We start from the raw sequence: 12030 nt of genomic DNA, 5'->3' as shown, positions 1-12030 counted from the left end.
GTAATATGGCGGAATGCCTCATCAGAGATAGGATCTCAAAACACATAGACGAACAGGCCTTGCTGAGGGAGAATCAGCATGGCTTCTGTAAGGGTAAGTCTTGCTTCACGAACCTTTTAGAATTCTTTGAAAAGGTCAACAGGCATGTGGATGTGGGAGAACCCGTGAACATTATATATCTGGACTTTCAGAAGGCGTTCGACACGGTCCCTCACCACATGCTACTGAAAAAACTCCACAGTCAGGGAATTAGAGGGCAAGTCCTCTCCTGGATTGAGACCTGGCTGAAGGCCAGGAAACAGAGAGTGGGTGCAAATGGGCAATTGTTACAATGGAGAGAGGTGAAAAGCGGTGTGCCCCAAGGATCTGTCCTGGGACCGGTGCTCTTCAACCTCTTCATAAATGACCTGGAGACAGGGGTAAGCAGTGAGGTGGCTAGGCTTGCAGGCGACACCAAACTTTTCCAAGTGGTGAAGACCAGAAGTGATTGTGAGGAGCTCCAGAAGGATCTCTGAAGACTGGAAGAATGGGCAGTAAAATGGCAGGTGCACTTCAATGTCAGTAAGTGTAAAGTCATGCACATTGGAGCAAAAAATCAAAACTTCACATATAGGTTAATGGGATCTGAGCTGTCTGTGACAGATCAGGAGAGAGAACTTGCGGTGGTGGTGGACAAGTTGATGAAAGTGTCGACCCAATGTGAGGCGGCAGTAAAGAAGGCCAACTCTATGCTTGGGATCATTAGAAAAGGTATTGAGAACAAAACAGCTAATATTATAATGCCGTTGTAAAAATCTATGGTAAGGCCACACCTGGAGTATCGTGTCCAGTTCTGGTCGCCACATCTCGAAAAAGATATAGTGGAAATGGAAAAGGTGCAAAAGAGGGCAACTAAGATGATTGCTGGGCTGGGGCACATTCCTTATGAGGAAAGGCTACGGCGTTTGGGCCTCTTCAGCCTAGAAAAGAGGCGCCTGAGGGGGGACACGATTGAGACATGCAAAATTATGCATGGGAAGGATAAAGTGGATAGAGAGATGCTCTTTACACTCTCACATAACACCAGAACCAGGGGACATCCACTAAAATTGGGAGGGTTAGGACAGACAAAAGAAAATATTTCTTTACTTAGCGTGTGGTTGGTCTGTAGAACTCCTTGCCACAGGATGTGGTGACAGCATCTGGCCTGGATGCCTTTAAAAGGGGACAAGTTTCTGGAGGAAAAATCCATTACGGGGTACAAGCCATGATGTGTATGCGCAACCTCCTGATTTTAGAAATGGGCTATGTCAGAATGCCAGATGCAAGGTAGGGCACCAGGATGCAGGTCTCTTGTTATCTGGTGTGCTCCCTGGGGCATTTGGTGGGGCCGCTGTGAGATACAGGAAGTTCGACTAGATGGGCCTATGGCCTGATCCAGTGGGGCTGTTCTTATGTGCATCAAAAATAGAAGAAGCACCACTCATTCAGAGTCAGACTAGCTGTGTCATGCAAGTTCCATGACTGGATCACCGAAAGTCATTTACTTGCCCAAAGAAGGGAGAAGAATTTGAATCTGGGACACAGTGTAGGGTAAGGGGAGGGAGTTAGGCCTCTCTCCCATTCCAATCCTACAATGCAAATCATGCCTCCCCTAAAACCTAACTGTGCAGAAGAAAACACAGGGGCACGATAAAGGTGGATTTACTAAGCTGGAGTAGTGTAGAGCAGGGGTGCTCAAACTTTCAACTTTAGGGATGCTGGACCTTTAACAAGTGTATAGAAGAGAGAATTGCAGCAGATGCAACTTGTCATCCCACAGATGACAAGCTACACCTGCTGAAATTCTCTCTTCTATACACTTGTTAAAGGTCCAGCATCCCTAAAGTTGAAAGTTTGAGCACCCCTGGTGTAGAGCAATAGCCAATAGTGCCACTGCATATCTACTTAGAAGTAAAATTCATTACGGGTTACAAGCCATGACGCGTATGTGAAACCTCCTGATTTTAGAAATGGGCTATGTCAGAATGCCAGATGTAAGGGAGGGCACCAGGATGCAGGTCTCTTGTTATCTGGTGTGCTCCCTGGGGCATTTGGTGGGCCGCTGTGAGATACAGGAAGCTGGACTAGATGGCCCTATGGCCTGATCCAGTGGGGCTGTTCTTACGTTCTTATGTAAGTAAACCCTCCTGAGTCCTGGATTTACTCCCAGATAAATGTGTACAGGATTGCAGCCTAAGGGTCTGTGCTAGGAATCAGGAAGTCCCTGTTTGAATCTTACCTCTAAATTAACTCATTAATTATTGGGGTGTTGCAAGGATAACAGACTGTGCAGTTTTTTGAACACTCATAAACGCTATAAAACAGTTAAGTGTTACTACTTCATTACTTTTCCTCTCTATAACTAAAGGTGTTTCAGGGGAAAAATTTGCTTCAAGGAATTGGTGGGGGAGAGAGTTAAGCCTCACCTTCCCCATACCATGGCACTGATTAAAATCTGGCCCTCCATACAGCCGGACAGACTGAGTAGGACAGCCAGAGGGGGGCAGTGCTTTAAGTAAGGGAAGCACCCCAACATGCCATACAAGTGCCCCTTCTCACTTGCCGACAAAGCCATTCCAGGCAGCAGTGGCAATGGGCAGGCAAATAGTACTGAAAGTGAGTGGGAGAGGCCGCTTAAACAACACATTGCAGCACCTGCAGTACTTACCGCAGAACCCCCAGCTATGGCTACAGTGCTGCTCCCTCTGCAGCTGCTTTTCAGACAAGGAAAAGGCATCAGGAGCTTCAGCCAAGGACTTCCTGTGCCACATCTGCCTATATTATTGCAAATATCAAATATGCAAATGCATGAAGCCATAACTTGCATTTGGGAACTAACTATCAGAGGTCCACCCTCCTAGATTTTATATCATCATCTGGCATAATACTTTTTAAAAGAGGCAGTTCACACATTTAAGGTTGCAGATCAGTGAGCAACATGTTAAATGAGGACATCTCAAATGATGTGCAGGGTTGGATCCACCTGACAGAAACAGCACATGGGCAATTTGACCCAGAACTGAATCCGGCCAGAGCTGAATTGGCCACTTGATACTGATGGGCTGAAAAACCTATTTTGTTCCCAAAGGAAACCATCACACCGGCCTTGTTGCTTAGCTAAATTGCGTGCTTGTGATCCTGTTACAAAATGTGCATCCGTTGTTATAAATTAGAAAGCAAAAGGAAGTCATAAATACATTATTTTTTAAACTACCATGATGCAAAGACAAGCTTGATGGCTGTTAAAGCACCATGTCATTGAGCAAGCAACTAGTACTCAAAAGGCTTGCAACTTGTCCAGTTTCTAAAAGTCTAAAATTCTGCAACTAAAATATCAGATGTGGCAAGAGGGGAAAATATGCATACATATTGTACATAAGTACATAGCCATAACCTGCTTCATTTGCAGGTCTGATCTAGTTACCCAATATAATTTACTTCCGTGAAGTCTACTGCTTATTCCCCAAGGGTGCAACCCAAAGCACACTTTCCTGGGACTAATTTCCATGGAACATAATGGGACTTATTTCTGAGTAAACACGTACAGGACTGTGCTTTCATTCCTCCTCCCCAGTTGAAGCAAATCCTAGGTACTTGCAACTGTGCTGCTTACTGGTTTCCAACTTTTCTTCATTTTACAGATTGAAGAAGAGTGACTGAAGGCTGCAGGTGTGAAGAGTTGTGGGGGTAATGAGAAACAGTATGGGAGATGGGTCAATACTCAATGGTAGGGCAGCTAATTGCATGCAGAAAGACCAAGGTCCAAAGTATGGACTCTCCAAGTAGGGGTGAGATCCACACCTGAAATCTTGGAGAGCTGCTGCCAGTCAGTGTTTGAGAATATTGAGCAAGACCAGCATTTCTCAGACTGTGACCCAAACTGAGCTGGGCTGCAAACCCATGGAACAATACTCCCTGTAGCATGTCCCTTGGGGAATCCCCAGGGGGCTGCTTCCAGGTTGTACCAGGCCCGAGATCCACTCCACTGGCCTCCAAAGACTCCAGAAAACCCTGTGGAAGCTATCAGAAGCAACATCCAGTTTGATGAGAAGTCACTTCGACAGGACATTCTGGGGCTCGCAGACACCATGGAATGGTGTCACAGGCCCAGCACAACCCGAAACCATCCTCCGGGGGCTTCCTTAGAAGACATTACAGTGTTATAGAGAAAATCGTGTCATGACCCGTCATGGATGTCAAGGTAGGTCATGGCACTAAGAAGTTTGAGAACCGCTGAGCAAGACCAACCAATGGGCTAGATCAGCATAAGGCAGCTTCCCAAGTCTATTGGGGCTTATGACAATCCCATCTGGAAGTTCAGTTCAGCTTCTCTCAGACACCCAATTATTTAGCAGAAAGGGAACACAAGTGTCTTCAGGTTTCTCTCTCTCTCTCTCTCTCTAACCTTAAGAGCTAGAAACATGTTCTGAAATATGGGAGTTGAGATTCTGAGATCCCAGATTCCTTGATCTTCATAGCTAAGTTCTGACTGATGAACTCTGCTACACACACACACACACACACACACACACACACACACACAATAGTGACTGACAGCAGTGCTATGTAGTTCAGAATTGGTGCACAGAAAACTGATTCTTTTCCACATCTGTATTTATAAACCAAGCACAGTAGTGTAAGATATGCCAAGCCCACAGTTTACTTGCCTCAGGATTTTCTTTACTATTATCGTTATCTAAACCAAACCACCAAGGTTCATAGCACTTTGCAAACAAATATAAGTGACACAACGACTCCTACAGGAATTTTGCCATTCAAGTTGGATTTTGCCTAGCATGGCCTTGCAAACTAGTAAGGGTCTATGCCAACACGAAAAGGGAGCTTTGCAAGCTTATAATAGCTAATAAGAGGACTCCATCCCCGACGGCCTCAAAGAGCCATTCAAGAGGATGCTTTGAGTCCCTACAGGAAGAAAATCCCACCCCTTCGCTGTGCAGCCCCTGTTAGCATGTCAGGTTCTTCTTGCCTTTCTTGCCAACTGTGCTCAGAGCAAGATGGGCGTTTCAGCATTAGCAGCACTGCAAACTGATCTGCTGCTCTAAATCCTTTGCGAACACAAAATTACCATTCCATTAGGAACAAGCTTAAGAGACTATTTGTTATATTGCTGGGAGTATCTGGGGGCAGATGGGAAAGAAACTAAAAAGCTCACAATATTTTGTGCAAAGCTACTCCCAAGAGGGAGGGAAGGATAAAAGAAAGGATGACGCCCTAGATTTCATTTTTTGCCCTGTTCTCATTCTTAAATGAGCAATGGCTGATCCATAACACACGCATGAATTTCAGTCTAGCTAAGAATACTGATGGCAGACGGTATTCAGCGAGACAGTGTGGTTCTGCAGGTAGATGCTCAGGATATGAACAAGAGAAATTTACTTGAGCTGAGGGGCCGCTCTTCAGCACATTCTTCGAGATCTGAACAGCACTGATTGGCTGGCAACTGTGCACCATCTCACCAGAGGTAAAAACCCATAATTTCCATTTGTAAATACCCTAAAGCAGTGTTCTTCAACCTGTGAGTCGTGACCCCAGTGGGATCATGTCGTCTCATTTTAAGGGTCACAGCAACTTTCCAAAGCCTGTTCAAGAGAGGGCTTGGATCCAATCCAATAACAGTACTGCCTTATCAGAGTTCTTGATACAATCTTGCACAGCCACTTCTTGCTGTCTTGCCCCACAGCTCTTAAGGCGTGCTCAGGTTGCTACCTCACCGGGTTTTTGCAAAGACAAAGTAGGGGGTTAATGCAATGGGCAGGGGGTGGGTGGGTGTGCAACAGAAGTGGGAAGTGGGCAGATCAGGACTTGGAGAGGCATGGGATAGGTGGTGGGTCCCAGTCTCATATTTTATGTATTTACTGGGGTCATGGTGACTAAACAGCCACCGGGTAGATAGGACTCGTTAGCCTGGGAAGGCAGCTCATCTGAGAGAAGGAAAACTCTGATCCCAAACCTCCACTGCCTTGTGGCTACATCCAGTTATGGAAAAGGCTTCAGGAGTCAACCTCGAGGCAAAATCCGGAGCCGGAGTCCCTGAGGCAGTTCATGGCTGGCAACACAGTCGCGTTCTGGCAACTCCTGCAGCGCCGCTGGAACCAACCGTATTGGCTTCTGCCTTTCCATTGGACCATTTCAGCGACGTGGAGAGGGGGATTTGCTGCATGGGTAACAGCCTATCCTCCATACCTACTTTACCCAGGCTTTGCGCACTGGAGAGGACACTCTGTTCCAGAACCACCATTCAGAGTGCGATACCATAGTCTTCCGAGACTGAAGGATGCCAACAGCAGGCATGAAGAAAGTTAAAGACCACTGCCCTAAAGTATTTCCAGGTAGAAAGTGGTGTAGCCACTGGGAGGGGCCTTCTATTTAGCCTGTTACTACGACTAGCTATGTCCAATGAGATCTCCAGATAAAAATAATGGAAAGGAGTGGGACCAGCCAAGCCACTGAGTGTCAATCTTTTTGAAACTGCATCCCTGGGAGGAGACTCCCAGGTCATTCTCATGTTATTTCGGCAAAGAAACTCAGGTCCCATAGCTTTTTGAATTAAAGGCCAACTTTGGTTCGTTGGACAAACCCCACTCCTGCACTCCCTTCACTAGCTGGTTTGAAAGAAGTTTTGCCTTGGAAAATTTCATGACAACATTGCCTGGTGCTCATATTCAGCCCTGCAAAACAATGCCATATCCTGGGAGATGCTTAGGGAGTTTACATGTGAGGTTCTTGTTGGCATCCTTCAGTCTCGGAAGACTATGGTGTCACGCTCTGAATGGTGGTTCTGGAACAGAGTGTCCTCTCCAGTGCGTGAAGCCTGGGTAAAGTAGGTATGGAGGATAGGCTGTTACCCATGCAGCAAATCCCCCCTCTCCACGTCACTGAAATGGTCCAATGGAAAGGCAGAGGCCAATACAGTTGGTTCCAGCGGCGTCGCAGGAGTTGCCAGAACGTGACTGTGTTCAGCCACAAACTGCTTCAGGGACTCCGGCTCCGGATTTTGCCTCGAGGTTGACTCCTGAAGCCTTTTTCATAACTGGATGTAGCCACAAGGCAGTGGAGGTTTGGGATCAGAGTTTTCCTTCTCTCAGATGAGCTGCCTTCCCAGGCTGATGAGTCCCATCTACCCAGTGGCTGTTTAGTCGCCTCTTATGACAAGTACAGCCAAACTGAGGGCCTATTCTTATTACATGTGAGGTAAACAAGACCATTTGTGGTTAGTAAAGTAGTACTTCCAACCTTGACTTCTCTCACCAACTTCATTAGAAACTCAAACATAAGCCATATGCTAACTGGGGCACAGGACTCCTTCGTAATTGAGAAGTGGCCTGCCTTACCCTTCTCAAGGTGTGACACAGCAAGAGAGGACTATCTACACTGGGGATGAGACATCAAGACACAAAAGAATGTCCAAAATGAGCTGACCCCACAATAGACCCAACAATCCCTAAATGCACCTTTAACCCTAATAAGAGCATATTTTTCCCAATGGGTAGCAATTTAGGCCTGGAAAACAGCATGGTGGAATGGTTAAAAACTCTAACACAGTGTTTCTCAAACTGTGGATCGGGACCCACTAGATGGGTCGCAAGCCAATTTCAGGTGAGTCCCCATTCATTTCAATGTTTTATTTTTAATATATTAGACTTGATGCTCCCATGATATGTGACTGCATTTGGGGAAATGTAGTCAATGGGACTTCTAGGTAAGTGTGGATAGGATTGCAGCCTTTGGGATGTTTAAGGAATTTTTTTTTTTCAGCTGCTTGGTGGATTAGGAGGATTCTTATTTAAACAGTTTTTTAAACTTACTGTAACCTTTTAATTTATTTAATTAGATTCTCATTTGTTGTATGGTGGGGTGTTAAAAATGGTCCTGCTTGATAACATCACTTCTGGCCATGACATATCTTCTGGTGGATCCCAACAGATTGTCATTCTAAAAACTGGGTCCCAGTTCTAAAACGTTTGAGAACCACTGCTGCAGCACCACTGTACTCATCAAATGTAGAAACCCTCCCTGCATTAAAGTAAAAAAAAATTCTACATTGTTTGGTTCATAAGCTTAGCTAATAGGACTGGAGACATGCAGGGGAGGGGTGCCATCACTCACTAGTAGAGTGGCTGCTTTGCAAGCAGAAGTCTCAGGTTCAATCTCTGGCGTCTCCAGGAAAGAGCCCCATCTTTAAATCCTGGAAGGCCACTGCCAGTCAGGGTAGACAATACTAACCTAGAGGGACCAATAGTCCGAGATGCTAAGACAATCTTACACGTTCAACAACAGCTCCTGCACTAAAGCACAGAGAGAGTTTTAACTCCACAAGCTGTTTCCCGTTGCATGTTCCCACCTATTTAGGATCACCCATTGCATACCATGCAATATTGCAGGGGTGTCAAACTCATTTCATACAGCGGGTCGAATAACATTCATGATGCCTCCTGAGGGCCAGAGGTGATGTCATTAGGCAGGAAGTAATGTCATTAAACAGGTCACAACCAAAAATAGGAACTTTTTTCTCACTTAGAAACTCATTAGCTGCAAATGGCAGAAGAGAAAATATGCAAATCTTGATCATATTTCAAGATATGGCAGAGCCAAATTTTCATGCGGGCTGCCCTTTTAAGCAGTAATGCCTTGGCACTGCTCTGCAGCTGAGAGCCTAAGGGCCAGATTAAAAGCTTCTGCGGGCCGCATCCGGTTCCTGGGCCTTATGTTTGACACCCCTGCTATATTGCTACATGTGAACAGTGTCTCAACTGTGAGCCATCACTCCAGGACTGCCATGGAAGTACTAACATCCACGTTGAAAGCACTCATCGCAGATGAAACAAGACAGGTTTACCTTCACCTGAAACTCAATACTGTTTGGTAGAGGCAGTTCACATGTTCCGCTGCAAATCATCAGGCAAAGTTGTTGCTGCATGACATTCACATACATGTAAATCAGCCTTAAGACAAAGAGTAGGCCCATCTTTCATATGCCTATGCTTCTCACTTAATGGACTACAATAAAGCTACCAAAGAAAGAATTTTCCTGTTGCAAGCATCTGCTTAAGAACCCTGCTAAAGAGGTCATTATGGAAAACATTCTGAAACTGCATTAAGTTGGGAGTGGTGGTGCATGATTAGAGTGTAATCCACTTATAATGGACTAACTCGTACAGTCCTAGATTGACTGAATTCCTTTGGCTATGGCCATGTGAATAAGGAAATAACATACAAGCAGGTAGGCCACGCAGGGAAACATATATGCTACATTTATAGGAAGCGATAGCTGCTGCTAGATGCTAACTGGACTTGGCCGCTGCAAGTCTGCTTCAGGAACACATTCCAGTATCTCTGCAACATGCAAGAATTCTATAAGGAATGCTGGGAGCACCTCAGAAAATAGAGCAACATTTAAAGAAGAAGAAAAAAGGCTCTCTGAGGGTAAGATGTTTGAAATCTTCCAGGCTAAGGAGCTGCCTGGATCAAGCAACGCAAGAGATCGACTACATTTATGGTGTACCTTACACTCTAACCTAGGCTGTGGGTGTTTTTTGTGTGAGGGTGCATAATTCCCTCTAATCACAGATAAATATGACACAAGACATTTTCAGATGTAGCACCAACCAGGCATCATTTTTCCCTCTTGCAGTTACACATGGAATTGCAGTGTTCCTGCCACAGCACTGTAGACATGGCTCTTTTGGGATATTTGCATTGTGCAATGTCCTGTCCACACTAGTGCACAGAAGCACATCACAGGGACACAGCTGAGGGACCCTTCTACCATGCCTCTGTCAGTCTTTTAAAAACAAAACAAAACGAACTGTAGCACTAAGAGTCCACGAGCAGCATGTCCTGCTATACCATGCTCTCAAAAAGTTGGATTTTGGCAGTAAAGCAAACAATGGTTTAAGCACAGGGAGAACATAGATGGATGATATCATGTGAATACTTTTCAAACTAGCAAAAGATGAAGGCATGACAATCTCAGACCCTCTGGAAGTGCCCACAGTAAATAGCTATCACAACATGAGAGCTGGACTAACGTCACAAATAAGAGAAATACAGCCCAATCCTAACCTGGGCTGAAACAGGATGGCCTGCCCTGTACGCAGCGAGGGTTTGAGGCTGCCTAGGGCTCAGCCCAGGGCAAGGGGGATTCATTCCTCTTACCCCAGTAACATAGCAGCAGCCCCAATGGGTCTACTCAGACCTGCACCATCTAAAGAGATGGCACACATCTGAGCAGCCCAGCACTACACCGAGTTGCCTGGGAGCAGGTTAGGATCCAGTACAAGGGCCAGATCCTGGCTCCACCATCCACTTGGGTCCAGCTCACCTGCCTTCCCCCAATGTGCAACACCCCCATTTCATCCTTCCCCTGCCCTCCCCAAACCGGCCTGACTTGGCTGGCGTGAAACTACCCTTGCGCTGGCTCTGTGGGGCCCATGTCGGCCTTCGGAGGTCGGCGCACCAAAGTGCTTCATGACACTTTCACGATACCTCCAGGCTGGCATAAGGGACTTGCGCTGGCCCAAGGGTCAGTTGGGATAGGGCTTAAGGGTTTAGTCAGACATGCACATTCAGGTGCCCCCCCCCAGTATTTGCAGTGAAATCCCCCCCCATGGATAGTGGAAACTGCAATAAGGGGGAACCCTATCTCTGCACCCCCTGCGCCCATTATCTTTGTTGAGCTTCACCGTGGCACCTGCTTCCTGTTAACATTTGCTTAGTTTTCGCTAGCATTCAGGCAGCCAACTCTTGTCTTCCTATAAGCTTGCTAGCTTATAACATTTGGTAAGACGAAGACACATACACTGTACTTGCTTGACACCAAGGTAAGAAAGCTAAACAAAGGTAATGGGGAGGGCATGGAGAACCATGGATAACTAGATCTGCAGATGGAGGGGGCGATTCCCATAATCATCCAACTTTACTCAATGCAGAGACAGCTCTAAAAATAAATAGCAAGCAGGGAGGCCACAAAACCACATGAAACACTGGAAGCTGAGGGCGGATTCATCATGGTTTTGATCCGAACTGTGTACCCCCACCAGCATATATTGGAAATACCAGTGGAGAGTCACAGCTAGTACTTTAGTTTAGATGACTAAGCTACACAGGCCAGTAGCCTGACAGTCTAAGGGCACAATCCTAACCCCTAATGTCAGTGCTTTCCAGCACTGACATAAGAGCAGTGCAGCTCCAATGTAAAGGATCAAACATTCCCTTACTTTGAGGAGGCCTCCGTGAGTGACACCCAACTGCAGGATGCAGCACACGTCTCATTGGCACTGCTATGCCAGTGCTGGAAAGCAGTGACACAATGGGTTAGGACTGTGCCCTAAGGCGCTTTCCTAGGTTCTTATTAGCCATGCAGTCGCACACCCCCAAAATAGGCACCTTTATGAGCGAGTAAGCTTTCTTCTCCATTTGGACCAGGACTGTGGTACATGTGTGGTGGGGGGAGCACTAGATACCCTCCTTCCCCCTCCACCAGAGTTGGTTTTTTAAAGCAAGATATTGGGAGTTCCCAACATGGAACTTCCGCATCCTAAGAACATAAGAACAGCCCCACTGGATCAGGCCATAGGCCCATCTAGTCCAGCTTCCTGTATCTCACAGCGGCCCACCAAATGCCCCAGGGAGCACACCAGATAACAAGAGACCTCATCCTGGTGCCCTCCCTTGCATCTGGCATTCTGACATAGCCCATTTCTAAAATCAGGAGGTTGCACATGCACATCATGGCTTGTAACCCGTGATGGATTTTTCCTCCAGAAACTTATCCAATCCCCTTTTAAAGGCATCCAGGTCAGATGCCATCACCACATCCTGTGGCAAGGAGTTTCACAGACCAACCACACACTGAGTAAAGAAATATTTTCTTTTGTCAGTCCTAACTCTCCCAACACTCAATTTGAGTGGATGTCCCTGGTTCTGGTATTATGTGAGAGTGTAAAGAGCATCTCTCTATCCACTTTATCCTTCCCCTGCATAGTTTTG

This window comes from Tiliqua scincoides, chromosome 1 (genome assembly GCF_035046505.1).
Source record: "Tiliqua scincoides isolate rTilSci1 chromosome 1, rTilSci1.hap2, whole genome shotgun sequence".
In the NCBI taxonomy this organism is placed as follows: Eukaryota; Metazoa; Chordata; class Lepidosauria; order Squamata; family Scincidae; genus Tiliqua; species Tiliqua scincoides.
Note: the sequence above shows the minus strand (reverse complement) of the source record.